The sequence below is a fragment of the Uranotaenia lowii genome, chromosome 2, assembly GCF_029784155.1.
Source record: "Uranotaenia lowii strain MFRU-FL chromosome 2, ASM2978415v1, whole genome shotgun sequence".
NCBI classification, from domain to species: domain Eukaryota; kingdom Metazoa; phylum Arthropoda; class Insecta; order Diptera; family Culicidae; genus Uranotaenia; species Uranotaenia lowii.
In genome coordinates this window covers 357,912,956-357,927,322 of record NC_073692.1, presented here as the reverse complement: position 1 = coordinate 357,927,322, position 14,367 = coordinate 357,912,956, and the positions used below count along the sequence as shown (strand labels likewise).

Below are 14,367 nucleotides of genomic sequence, written 5' to 3'. Positions count from 1 at the left end.
CTGGAAATCGGATCGAGCAAATTTGAACCATATTTGGCATATGAGGATATTCGAATACGAGAAATTTTTCTATTATATCTATTAATTGAGGCCCACCACCATGCATTTTTTGCATAACTTGAGAATTAATAGAGCAAATGAAATAAAATTTGGTATCAAATCAATTTGTTAGCATAAATCCAGAAAATATCAAGCAAAATCAACCATATTTTATCAGTTGGAGCCCTTCTTTTTTAGGGCGGAGCTTAAAGAAAATTATTAGATCTTTAACACAAATCAAGATTCAGAATATAAGTTTAAGTTATTTTTGTGTAGTAATCCGATACTCCAGCTGCAGGTTTCATTTTATAGCGGTTGCTTATGGATTATGTTATGTATTGGTTTAAAATAATGCGAACAAAACAATAAAAATTTGAATAAAATATCATTCGATTTTGAAAGGTGTAGCAAAGCACACTGGGTCAGCTAGTTCTCAAATAAAAAAAAAGTGCAGTAAACATTTTTTTTCATGAGTCCAAAACGATTCTTTTTTTAGCAAGTTTCAAAAAAATAATCATGAAAGGTTTTTTTGACAAAAAAAAAGCGATTTAAAATCTGCTGATAAATTTTAATGACAAAATTTTTTTTTCAAATAATGTTTTCTTGATTTTTGTTAGGTAATTTCTGAGTTTTGACCAAATTTGCCCGGATTTTGGTCGAGTATTTTGAAATCAGATTCCCGGATTTTGCCAGCTTGTACATTCAACTATACAGCTATGGTTGATTTAATTATAAATATGAATAAATCAATTATACTTCTATGATTGATTTTAATGCTTTGTTCGGGTTAGCGGTTTTGGAATCGTACAGCCATTTCTAGTTCTCGATGGAACGCTAATCGGTGCCTCCCAACCGGGATGTCTACTACCGATTCCTCCAGCGGCATCGTTTCGTTCGCATGCAATTTAGTTGCAATTTAGTAATTGGCTAGAATTAACCTGAAGGGAGGAAAAATGTTGTCACAATTTTATTTAAATAAGCAAATGTGCTATCAAATTAAAGCTCCTTTGCTAATTATCTCCTGTTTTACCATTGATAAACATGTAGAGTTTGGATGTGTAGTAATTATTCAAGTATCACACAATCAATCATAAAAATATAGTTGAATTTACTATAATTCTAGTTCAATGCCTAAAATCAATCATACATTTGTAGTTGAATTAATCATATTTACAGTTTAATCAATTATACCATTACAGTTGAGCTGATCATATTTACAGTTGAATGTGAGAGGTCAATCAGGAATGTATACTTGAATCTATTATATTTATTGTTGAATGCCTAAAATCAATCATACAATTGTAGTTGAATCTATCATATTCACAGTTGAATGAATTATACCATTACAATTGAATCTATCATATTTATGGTTTAATGTGGGAGGTCAACCAAAAATGTGTAGTTGAATCTATCATATTTACAATCGAATCAATTATACCATTAAAGTTTAATCTATTCTATTCTATTCATAGTTGATTGCGTAAGGTCAATCATCAGTTTGTGGTTAAGTCTGTTATATTTATAGTTGAATGCAAAAAAAAATCAACTACGGTTTGATGTTTGGTATAACCAGCTAAAATAATCAAAACAACAGTCATCTATTTTTTCCGTGATGAGTTGCCAATCATATAAAAAGTCGTCGTAATTAAAAAAAAAAACCTGCGATCTAAATATAAATCCAAAAAGGCTTCAATTTACGCTCCTGTGCCCATTTCAGGGCAGGTGATGATCATTAATAGTTTTCTCGGAAGCACGTAGTCCTGGTACATAAGCAAATGCATTTTTAACAAGCTGATGGCCGGCCGCCATCATTAAATGCAACCAGCGGTGAACACGCGCGCCGGTTGATCTACATCGGTCATAAGCGATCAGGAGCGCAAACAAAATATTATGTCTCATCAAATGTTCCATGTTCTCGAACCGGGGACAATGGGGTCATAAAAATGTCTGTTACCAGAATTCAAAACATGTATGTGTTCATGTCTTTAAGCAGTAGCTTAGAGAAAAAAATTGTTCCGAAGCTTAGAAGTTTCAAGAAATTAAAACTGATGGCGCTGGCTCAGGGGGAGGATGTTGCAATTACTGAATTACCGGGGCTGGAGTCGAGATGCGCGCGCGATTAGCCATAAAGATTAGAAACGGAACCGAGTCGAGCCATTCGGATGAGTACACATGAATATGTACTTGTTTGGGGTTTAATCCCCATCGAAACGGTTCATTTAAGGCTTCTAAACGAAACATCAGCGTCGTTGCTTGCAAAGGAAATGGGTAATTTGTTGACCATCGAAAAAATGCCTGACCTTGAAAGTGCAACCGGTAGCTAACTACAACGAACAAATGCAGCCAGCAGCTACTTGCAATTGATCTGATAAGTTAACGTATTTATGATGCTAGAGTCTGAGGCAATAAAACTCATTGAGCGTTTGATATGACTTGTGGCTAGAATTTGGCCTGAAACAAAGAATGAAAAGTTATTTGCTTCAATCAGACGATCAGACGAAAAAAAGAAGAATCTTTCAACTTAACCTTTGGAGCCTGGGGGTAAAACGGAAATCAGCGCAATAAACATTGACATTTGAGATAACAGAGTATTTGAGAAGTTGGAAATTTAACTTAGGGTTACGATGTGTCAAAAAGCAGCATCGAAAATGCTTTCAAGTTTCAAGAAAGCATTGCATAATTTTTGCAGCACGTATCCCAGCTGCGCAATTCCTAGCATTTTTTGGAAATCCTAAAAGAATCTGGAGATTTTTTTTTAATTTTTCCATTTATAAACTGAACAATATCTGAGTAAATCTGAGATAAATTCAGGCCTGATTCGATGAAAAAATCAAGATAAATGAAAAGCTAACTTGACATTTTTTTTTATCGAAGCACATCAGCAGCGTTCAAAAGAAGGGGAGAATGGCAAAACTCCTGACAAAAAATCTGTTTGTTTGACAAAGAAAAATTATAATTGTGTGATGTTACCCCAAACTTCTGTGAGGGTTTTTTTATGATTTTCATTGAAAATTAATTTTTACAATTTTACTTGGTAAAAATCTATTTACCTTAACAATATTTGATAATTTTAAGATATTGAGTCAAAAGTTAAAAGCCAATTGTGACATACTATTTTAAATTTTAAAAAACTTTGTGAATCTCATTCCAACTGGCATTGTCGTCTCTCTGCTTAAGCATATTTTCACACAGCTTGTTGAACTGTATGTATTCATAAGTGACCAAAATGACCAAACTTTTGAAAAAGTTTACGTTGCAGGCTAAAATTGATTCAAGGCCTAAATAGGCTAACATATTTTAGGGTAACATTCATCACTGTTAATGAGGGGTCAAATTTTTTGAGCGCCCCGACCGGAACACTTAATATGAAATGCATGTCATTTCGTGGAATTATGACCAATTTCGACCATTTTTTATGCGTTAGATTGCAAAATCTTTAGAATAAGTAGAAAATCAAAAATAGTGGTTAGAATTTATGTTTTATTTATATTTGAGAGCTTTTGAGAAGATGCCTTTAACAAATTGTGGCATTTAAATATAATTACTTTTTTAAGGAACGAAGAATTAATCATAAAAAATAATCGACACTTACTTTGACGGAAATACTATTTTTAACTGGCAATTCACATGAATATTTCTCCCATTTTTTCAATGCCTATATGCTTTCCACAAGAAACAATCATGTAAACAATATATGTATATCCTGTAGAAAAAATTTCAGGCTACAATTTTGCTAATGTTTGCATTCAAGGATTTCAATATCGTCCTTCTATTACTCACTTCGAATTGACATAAAAAATGTTTTCTGAAACAAGAAAAATTTTAAGACCCAGGGATTCTTTTTTTTACAATTAGTTTATTAGAAACGGATCATAGTTTTAGGCTTTAGGAGCCAAACTCGTGATATATTCTTTACAATTGGTAACTTAAGTCTAGCTCTTTTTCAAAGAAGAAAAGAAAATAGGAAGGAAAATATGAAAATAAAAAGAATTATAGACGAAGATCAATAGCTTTAAGGCAAAGGTATATTTCGAGCATGTAGTCCAAATCTAGCACAGCTAGCACGTCTCTCAGGGATTCTGAAATTTGAAAAAGAAATCCAATTTAACACACCCTACTGTACAGTGCAATGTAATGCAGTAGAGAAAATTATCATAGATTTATTTCATTGAATATTGGGATACTATATACTAGAACATTTCGACTGGAAGAAGTTCTGAGGATCGATAAACAATATTATGATTTTTTGTTTATCTCAGTAAAAATACAAGGTAAAATTTCACTGAAGATAACATAAAGCTTCTTAAATGTTCGTTATAAAGTTTTTAAAAGAACCATTCGAAACAATCATTGAATGTTTCTATGCCTTTCGGTTTAAGATAAATATTAGTGTATGACAATGAAGAGTCACAGAAGGAGCTCTTCCAGTGTATTGTAGTTGCCAGTTTTGGAGACGTTTCAGTTCTAAAATTTCGAATATTTAGTAATTTTTTTTTTCGAATTTCTGATTTGATGCTGATGTATGTCCAGTTGTTTACTTTTTTAAAGTTATAATTCTCAACAACTTTGTTATTCGTTTCATATACATTAAGAATAATCGTATAAAACTCGCAAAAACAACGTTTACCTACCAAAAGGGATATATCTATCTACATATTTTCAACTCTGGCTATATCGATCAAAAATAAGCGAATTGGACGGTATTCGACACCTCATTCGTACAAACCTACTAAAAGAATGCAATACAGCACAAGTTTTTGCTCCCAACCAGGGATGCCAGGTCGTTTTGTAGAAAATCGGGACAACATGATGAAAAAATCAGGATTTTTCAGGACACTACAAATGCTGCTAAAATTGCATAATAAAAAGCGAATTACGGGTACTGAAGAAGCCTTTATACTGAAGAAACCTTAATTTATGCATTGAGGCAAGTTGAATCTAGGCTTGCTTGCAGTTTATATGGAGAAACACCATTTCAATATCATCTGAACCGAAAATTATTATCGGAATAACTATTTTATTACAGATTTAATCGACATCCTGATAATTTAACTATAAATTCAATTGAAGTTTAGATATTTTTTTGAAAATCAGGACAATTCAGTACATTTAAAAAGCTTTTTATTAAAAAACCAGGACAATTTAATACATTAAAACGGTCTTTCTTAAATCAGGTAAAATCCTGATTTATCAGGACACCTGGCATCTCTGCTCTCAACGCATGCAAACCGTTGCCGGCGCCAACATTTTTTTTCTGCGCCAACACTGCTTTTCTGCTTGAACAATTCTTTCAAGTACACCATCCGATTTTAGCAATCTGGTTGCACTGCTGGTCGCAGATGGAACAACATGACTGTTTTCTCACTTGAAACCCTAGCAGGGAGAACAAATTGAGCGAAATCGCCTTCAGAATTTGCAAACATGTCGGACTTTTGATCACATCCGATTTGAACCGACTTCAAATAACCATTTTTACGACCTTTTACTAGTGGCGTGTTTTTTTTATTCTGAGAAAATTTCATGGTCGAATTTTGAAAACCGACTATATAAATTTTGTAGATTGGCCCCCAAAAACTTACCTGTGCAAAACTTCAGCTCAATCGGACTTGATTTGGGGGTGCCTCAAAGCGCAAAGTTGCGATTTTTTATACTCAAAAATCACCGAAATTGGAAAAATCGAAGTTTGAATAGTGATGCCAAATTACTTAGAAATACATGAAACGTCAAAATGTGGTGTTATATCGGAAAATAATTTTGGGGAACAAATCGATTTTCTGGGACGGCTTAGTCGTTTTTCGGAAAACCCACCCAGTCCCAAAAAGTTGATTTTTGATTAAGTTTTTTTTTCGGATGAACACCATATATCGATGTTTAATGCATTTTGAAGTCATTTGGAATCAATATTAAAATTCGATTTTTCCGATTTCCTTTGGTTACCCTTTTGGAAATTTTTGAGAATAAAAAAACCGAAACTCTGAGCGCTTTGAAGCACCCCTAAATGTAGTCCGATTGAGCTAAAGTTTTGCACAGGTCAGTTTCTTGAAACAATCTACAAAATTTATATAGCAGTCGATTTTCGAAATTCAACAAAAGGCATTGGGTTCTCACCATAATATTCATAAAACAATTTCGGAAATCAAATAGAGCTATTTTGTAAAGAAGCTTGTTGGATAAAAAAAACCTTTTCAGTTTGTGAAATATACAACAAACTAGGCTTCAAAACGCTATCGAACTTTTCAAGATGTTTCCTTGCTAATTGGAGATCTCTGTGTTATCAAATCAAATCTCCTAATGAACTTTTATACATTAATCATTTTTTTCAAAATCCGTGTATATTTTTTTTTCCTTAAAAATCCAATTTCAGGATCATATTAAAAAACTATAAGTGAAATGCAGGGAAAAATTAAAAAAAAAATTGTTAATCATTTCTATAACCACCTTCAGGGAATCCTTAAATGTGATTATACAAATTACTTGATATTTGAACTGGAATATTCTCCCCTTTTTGAAGATTTTGAAAGGAAAAAAAAATATAAACTTTCCCAGCACTAAGAAAAGGTTAATAGCTGATGTTGATTACTATATCTTTATAGACAAAGTTTAAGATTCAGATGTACTGGATCCTTGAATGGGATCAAATGAGCCATACCACATAAATAACGTAACAGACGTAAAGACGTTACGGAATAAACTCGAATAAAGTGCCAAAAGACAGAGTAAACAAAAGTTTGCGTCTTAGACTGGTTCAGCTTACTTTAAAAAAAATTAACTCCCAGAGTAAATCATTGAACAATTTAAGATTAATATGTTTTAAACTTGTATAAACAATTTCATTCAAAATTAGCAAAAACATAATAAATGAAAAGAAACGGAATGGAATTGATATAAAACTTTGTAAATGTTTAGTCGGAATCAGAATAAGATTTGATCATCAATTGTCAATTAAAATAACTCTTAACCAACACAAAGTTGGCATGACCTTCTCAGAACTCAATGACACTTTGTGGGCATAAAGATCTTACCAAGGAGAGCATCTTGGCATACTTAGTTTTTCCTAAAATTTTCTGGACTGACATTTGAAAAGGGCCTAACTTTTTTAAGGCATAAATTTTATTATCATTTTTAGCTCGAAAATTACAAATCCGATACAAAAGTGGTTAATGAGAGTATAATGGAAAAACGATTGAATTTTAGAAAAAAAATATTGATTTTTATTTAAAATCGTACACTGAGAAAAATGCATTTCAAAAATTAAAACTCAATTTCCCAAAAACTGCCATCTCAGAATTTGATGAAATTTTTTTCTAAGCCGGTTAATAAGGTCTACAAGTCGTTCATTCATTACAATTTTTGCATATTTAGGGGAAAAAAGTTTTTTGAACAAAAACTTAGTCATGATTTATTTTTTCAGTGTACATTTCCAACCTTTAATTCAAAAACTACTTCGTTGAATTGATTGAACTGATTTCGAATAAATAAAAGCTTCGATTGAAATAATTGAAGGAAATGAAAATCCTACACTGAAGAATATGCAAACTCAAAATTAAAGTCGATAAAAAAAATCGCCATCACAGAATTCGATGAATTTTTTTTAGAGGCGGGTAAAAATGTGGTCTACAAAAGTGAGCTCTCTTAAGGGAAGAAAAGTTTTTCTGACAAAAACAAAAAAAATGATAAAACTTAATGAGAAGCAGATCAGCAGTAAGAACTTAAATAAATCATATTACTGCAATAATTGTTGTATATGGGGTGGGTGAGGGCTCTGTTTGATCGACCTCTATGGAGCGTTTGACTAAGTTTCAATAAAAATGACCAGATGGTTTGAGTTCATATAAACATTATGTTTCCAATAATAATAATAAAAATATTAAAAATCTATGCATGCATTTACTGTATTTTGTTGCCTTATCAAATAAATTAAAAAATTTAGGGTCATCTTCAGGACTAGAATACTTTTTAGCTGCAGTTCGATGTTTATTTGAAGGTACAAACGAATGAAACTTTTGTGTTCTGGCAATCGTTTTGGATTTTTTCATTCAAAAGAATTACACCAATGCAATAAACTATTAGTTTTGAATTAAAATTATACACTTAAAAAAAACTATTTCAGTATGGACCTGAACAAGTTTTTGGTAGAAAAACTTTTTTCCTTAAATATGCACAAGTTGCAATGTATGGACAACTTGTAGGCATTATTACTACCCGTGTTAAAAAAAAAATTTCATCCAATTCGGAGATTGCATTTTTTTGGAAAATTGAGTTTTAGTTTTAAAAATGGATTTTTATCAGTGTAGGATTTAAAAATATATTTTCGCTATATCCTTTTTCTCCCAAAGATCACATTTGTGGAGGAATTGTAACTTTTTATCTTAAAATTTTCATAAAAAATTGGCCTGAAAAGTTTGGCCCTTTTCAAATAATCTTTTTTTTTTTTGGGAAAACTAATCATGCCAAGTGCCTTAACTACGTGAGGACTATACACATACAAAGTTTGATTGAATTCTGAGTAATCTCACCACACTGAGTGGGTACTTTTACAAACAATATTCTTTTTGAGCAGATATGCAGATGAAATCAGTATTTGATTGTGGCTTCAAATTTAATGAATTAAGGTGATTGTTTGATAATACAAAACTTGTGCTACAGTTTTAAATTTTCAAATCATTAATCCGAGTTCGATTTTTGTCTATATAGATTGGCAGCCGTATTTCAGACAATTTTTTGTCTGTTTCTTACTTCTGAACAGAACCAGAGTTCTTAATCTAAATCTGGATTCTGGATTGGGTTCGGCTAAATGAATTTTTTAAGTCTTCTTTTTTTTTACGCAGAAAAATAAGAATAGAATACTTTTTAATTTAAGTAATTTTAATTCAAATTCAATTTTAATCCAGAATCGATTTTGATATTTTGGTTGTCGTTCTTTTCCTAAATATGGTTTTGGGATTAACAGAAAAAGATTTTTAATGTAAAAATTGATTCAACATATAAATGTAAACTGAAATCGGATTGTAAATAAAAATCTGGAAAAGTATTTTAAATCTGCCTCTGCAATTTAGAATCTTCATTTTCCGTGGAAATATTTCTTTGTGTTTGAGTTTGGTATTATTCAACTAAAACTTGATTCAAAATATGATTTCGTTCAAAAACTAAACTAAATATTGAAATCTGGATATTGAATTCAATTATAGAATCTAAGTTTCTTTTTTTTTTTTAACTCTAAACTGGAATCTCAGAAACTAGCAGATGTGAATCTAGACCTGAATTTTATTTATTTCACTTGTTTTTTATCAAATAAAAAAACGGGGATCAAGGTTTTAAATCGAAATGCAGGATCTTTAACCAAAATACTAGAAATGATAATTATGGCCATTGAAATTAAAAACTTCTCGAGAGAAATTGTCAATTAGATAGACGTCAGACGTAGTTATTTTTATACAAATCATGTATAACAGCCTTGGTGCTGAAGCTGATGAATCACATCCTTTCCCATCAATATGGGAAGATCCACCAAACAACTTAATTAGCATAATTAATTACCGGACCCAGGCGACGACACCATTCTCGAATGTAAGTCAATGTCGCGCGCTGTTCGATCAGGAAAGTTTCTCATCATATCGGTATATCCGAGCCTTACACTTCGCAACTTTTGACGCGTTAACTAGAAGAAAATTATATTCAAAGCCGACCGATGTAGATTGCTGTTTACAAATAAAATCAAGTAAGTCTATTTATTAGATTGACGCATAGTATATCGAAGGAAGCGTATAATTAACAGCTTTCTCCCCAAGGTGAGCTAGGTAAATTACCGGCCTCAGGAAGCAGAAAGTCGGGTACGACCAAGGTCCACTGCTGACATGGATGTGAGAATAAAATTGAACTGATTGAGGAAAGTAGGTCCCTGCGGGGAAAATGGCGTGTGATTTGTACTTCCGGGATTGAAGAATTTGATGATTGAAGGGTAAGTTTAAGGGGATTTCATGCTTACTATAAGCGTTAGTAGGCTTACATTTTTTTTTATAATAACTATAACATCAAAACCAGGAAAAGAGATGCGCTATGAGATGTTTATCTTCACGTGTCAAACTTAGAATTCATTTGTATAGGGTCCGTTTCATCCGTTTCATCAGACAATATTCGGAGAATCCAATTGACAGCCTCAGTGTTAATTACAATCAAGCAACAGTAGAAGTAAAATATACACTAGATCATTATGTAGGGTTGCCAGGAAATTTATTTTTGTTGCTGATTATTTCGAAAAAAATTTCTTGCTAATATTTGTCAAGAGAAAAAAAATCTAAATTTTTTTATTTCTGCTTCAAATTGATTTTTTTTCAAAAAAAAGGAAATAAGTTTAAACAAAACTAGCCACACTGCTACTGGAGCAGCAATGCAGCAACAAACACTTCAATTTGTAAACAACCTGTTTGCGAGAGCCGCATCTAGTTAGGGGTTAGCTTGAAATATGTAGTTGATGAGGAAACGCAAAAATAGATGCACCGCGGCCAGTCAGTGTTGGGCGGGTGTTTGGCTAGAGAAAATGGCTGGCTGGCTGGCACACTTTTGAGCCATTCGAAGGAATCTTGCTGCTGCATTCGTAACCTGTTGCACTAAACGCAAAGCTAGCTAGAGTTAGCAGTTCGTTGCAGCTCAGACTAAGTAGCTGCATTTGAGTGTGTTATCGAATCGACCCGGCTTGGCACGGGTGTTGCAGAAAGTTGCGTGCCGCGAACAAAACTCGAGGGGGATTTTTTTCCATTGATGATAATCGACGGTTGATGCGTTCCGATGAAATCGAAATGCTTTACCGGGAAAAAGGTTGTGCGAGAAAACGAACAACGTTGGCCCGAGACTGAGGTTCATTCTAGAGGGCAGTGAAATGGAATAGTTGAATCTGGTAATACTTAGAATCAAAAGTCAATAGGCAAGAGCCAAGAGTCAAGAGTCAAGAGTCAAGAGCCAAGAGCCAACAGTCAAGAGTCAAGAGTCAAGAGGCAAGAGTCAGTAAAGAGTAAACAGTAAAGAGTAAAAAAAAAGAGAATAAAGTAAAGAGTAAAGAGTACAGGGAAAAGATGAAAGAGTAAAGAGTAAAGAGTAAAGAGTAATGAGTAAAGAGTAAAGAGTAAAGAGTAAAGAGTAAAGAATAAAGAGTAAAGAGTAAGGAGTAATGAGTCAAGAGTAAAGAGTAAAGAGTCAAGAGTAAAGAGTAAAAAGTAAAGATTAAAAACTAAAGAATAAAGAATCCAGAGTAAAGAGTAAAGAGTCAAGAGTCAAGAGTCAAGAGTCAAGAGTCAAGAGTCAAGAGTCAAAAGTCAAGAGTCAAGAGTCAAGAGTCAAGAGTAAAGAGTCAAGAGTCAAGAGTAAGGAGTCAAGAGTCAAGAGTAGAGACCCAGATTCAAGAGGTCAAGAGTCGAAACATGAAGAGTAAAGAGTAAAGAGTAAAGATTAAAGAGCGAAGAGTAAAAAGTAAAGAGTAAAGAGTAAAGCGTGAAGAGTAAAGAGTAAAGAGTAACGAGTCAAGAGTAAAGAGTAAAGAGTCAAGCGTCAAGAGTCAAGAGTCAAGAGTAAAGAGTAAAGAGTAAAGAGTAAAGAGTAAAGAGTAAAGAGTAAAGAGTAAAGAGTCAAGAGTCAAGAGTCAAGAGTCAAGAGTCAAGAGTCAAGAGTCAAGAGTCAAGAGTAAAAAGTAAAGAGTAAAGAGTAAAAAGTAAAGATAAAGAGTACAGAGTAAAGAGTTAAGAGTAAAGAGTAAAGAGAAAAGAGTAAAGAGTAAAGAGTAAAGAGTAAAGAGTAAAGAGTAAAGAGTAAAGAGTAAAGAGTAAAGAGTAAAGAGTAAAGAGTAAAGAGTAAAGAGTAAAGAGTAAAGAGTAAAGAGTAAAGAGTAAAGAGTAAAGAGTAAAGAGTAAAGAGTAAAGAGTAAAGAGTAAAGAGTAAAGAGTAAAGAGTAAAGAGTAAAGAGTAAAGAGTAAAGAGTAAAGAGTAAAGAGTAAAGAGTAAAGAGTAAAGAGTAAAGAGTAAAGAGTAAAGAGTAAAGAGTAAAATGTAAAGAGTAAAGAGTAAAGAGTAAAGAGTGAAGAATAAAGAGTAAAGAGTAAACAGTAAAGAGTCAAGAGTAAAGCGTAAAGAGCAAAGAGTAAAGAATAAAGAGTAAAGAGTAAAGAGTAAAGAGTAAAGAGTAAAAAGTAAAGAGTAAAGAGTAAAAAGTGAAGAATAAAGAGTAAAGAGTAAAGAGTAAAGAGTAAAGAGTAAAGAGCAAAGAGTAAAGAGTAAAGAGTAAAGAGTAAGAAGTAAAGAATTGAGAGCCAAGATTTATGAGTAAAAATTAAAATTTCAAAATTAAGAAAGGAAAGTCAGGAGCTAAGAACAAACTTTTCAATGTTTTCATTCAGTTTTTTTCCACAGTATTTTTTTTTGGGTCTTACTGGTTTAAAGTAAGCGATAGCCGTGACACATTTGAGCCGTTTTAAGCCTGCAAATCCACCCTGATCTGTTTAGACATGGCTTATGATCCGGCTTATTAATATTATATGCATAACTAATCACACAGAACGCCCCATAAGTGTAAGCTAGCAACTAGTTAGTTGTATACGAACTGTCAGCAGCACGCGTCGTACATCATGCGACAACGCTCGGAGAAAACTGGAATCCCATCCGGTCAAGCACCGGAAGTGTCGATTCCAGGAACATCGTCAATCGACTCGGTTTTCAGCCAATCTTTCGAGATCCAGTTCAGCTTTTTATCATGTTCATTTTAATATTCGCACTTAGGCGTACTCATTAAGCAGCCAACTTTGTGCGTATCGAAGCTGCGCGCATGCGTGACGCCAAGCGTCACCTTGGATTTTATTGAGCCATACACGACGGCCAGGTGATCTTGAGCCGGAAGTACAAGGATGTGCCCAATCCATTAGCCATTTGGAAGCGTTTCGTAAGTGTGGATTTAACTGGACGTGCCATTTTTTTTTCGTCATCCTCCTTTCAGCGCCACTTGTTGATGGCTGGTTGTAACGATGCAATCGACAAACTCGACAAAAAGCAAACAATTTGGTTTGGTTAAACAAAAAAAGGGGAAGAAAAAACCTAAACAGCAAAGATGGAGGCGACAAGTGTCGTGCTGCGTATACATAAGAATCCACTATTCAGTAGTACCAACTCTCGATGCAACTAAGCAGCGACTAATTACACGCTACGATTAAGTAGTTGATGGCTTTTTGTGTGTCTAATAGGACGTGTAAAATTGCCCAAACGTGTATGGATCTTTTTTTATCGAGTATCATAGCTTTGAAAAGCTAACCAAATACAGCCCACTAAACAACGAGAGGCGGTTCAATTGCGGTTTCTACCAACATCCACTGGAGGTTGAAATGGTTTTTAAATATTGACGACAACTAAAATTAGCCGACAACGGAGACAACAAGATGCACAATGTAGCAGGAAGAAAATCGACCTTCTTGGAGGGTTCATGTACTGAATATCTGAATGACGTTGTTTTACGTTTTGAAACATTTTCGCACTACGTTCGGGGATCAATTGAGACTTGTACGAATATAAACTTCTTTATACTTGACACCTGACCTGATTCCTGTTTGATTAGACTGAGTCGATTTGGGGTCATTTTTGAATTCTCAAACCTTGGGATCTTAAAAGCTTCGTCCTGATCCAAAACTCATCCATGATTTTTTGCAAAATTTTTAAGTAACGTTTACATGAGTAAATTTGAACTTTTAGGTTTGTATGGGAAAATTGAATATTTTGTACTGAAAAATCAACATCATTTTTGTTTCGTCTGTGGAACCGAGCCAGCTGATGGTTTTTGTGCCAATTTATAAAATTCCTAAAGGAAATTTTCCGCTGAACAACTTTATCCAAGACTGTAACTTCGTATTCTATTAGGAAAAAAAGTTATAAGGTGTTTAACAGGGGTATGTCTTTTCGCATTGATTAACAGTAAATTCAATTGACATCACTGCTTGAGCCCTGCGACGTGTTGCATGGAAAGTAATCACGCAATACCTCGCTAGGCACCCTGCAGGGATGTCAATTGAATTTATTGTTTATCAGTGCGAAAAGATATACCCCTGTTAAACAGCTAATAACTTTTTTTCCTAATAAGATACGAAGTTACGGTCTTGGACAAAGTTGTTCAGCGGAAAATTTCCTTTAAGAATTTTATAAATTGGCACAAAAACCATCAGCTGGCTCGGTCCACAGACGAAACAAAAATGATGTTGATTTTTCAGTACAAAATATTCAATTTTCCCATACAAAACTAAAAGCTCAAATTTACTCATGTAAACGTTACTTAAAAATTTTGCAAAAAATCATGGATGAGTT

At 33.4% G+C, this 14,367-nt stretch overlaps 1 protein-coding gene across 4 annotated transcripts in view; it reads right to left on the bottom strand.

Annotated features, from left to right (window-relative positions):
• Positions 1 to 14,367, bottom strand: part of LOC129747538 (RNA-binding protein fusilli-like) — a 317,363-nt gene that overhangs the window by 172,157 nt on the left and 130,839 nt on the right. The window lies entirely within an intron of this gene.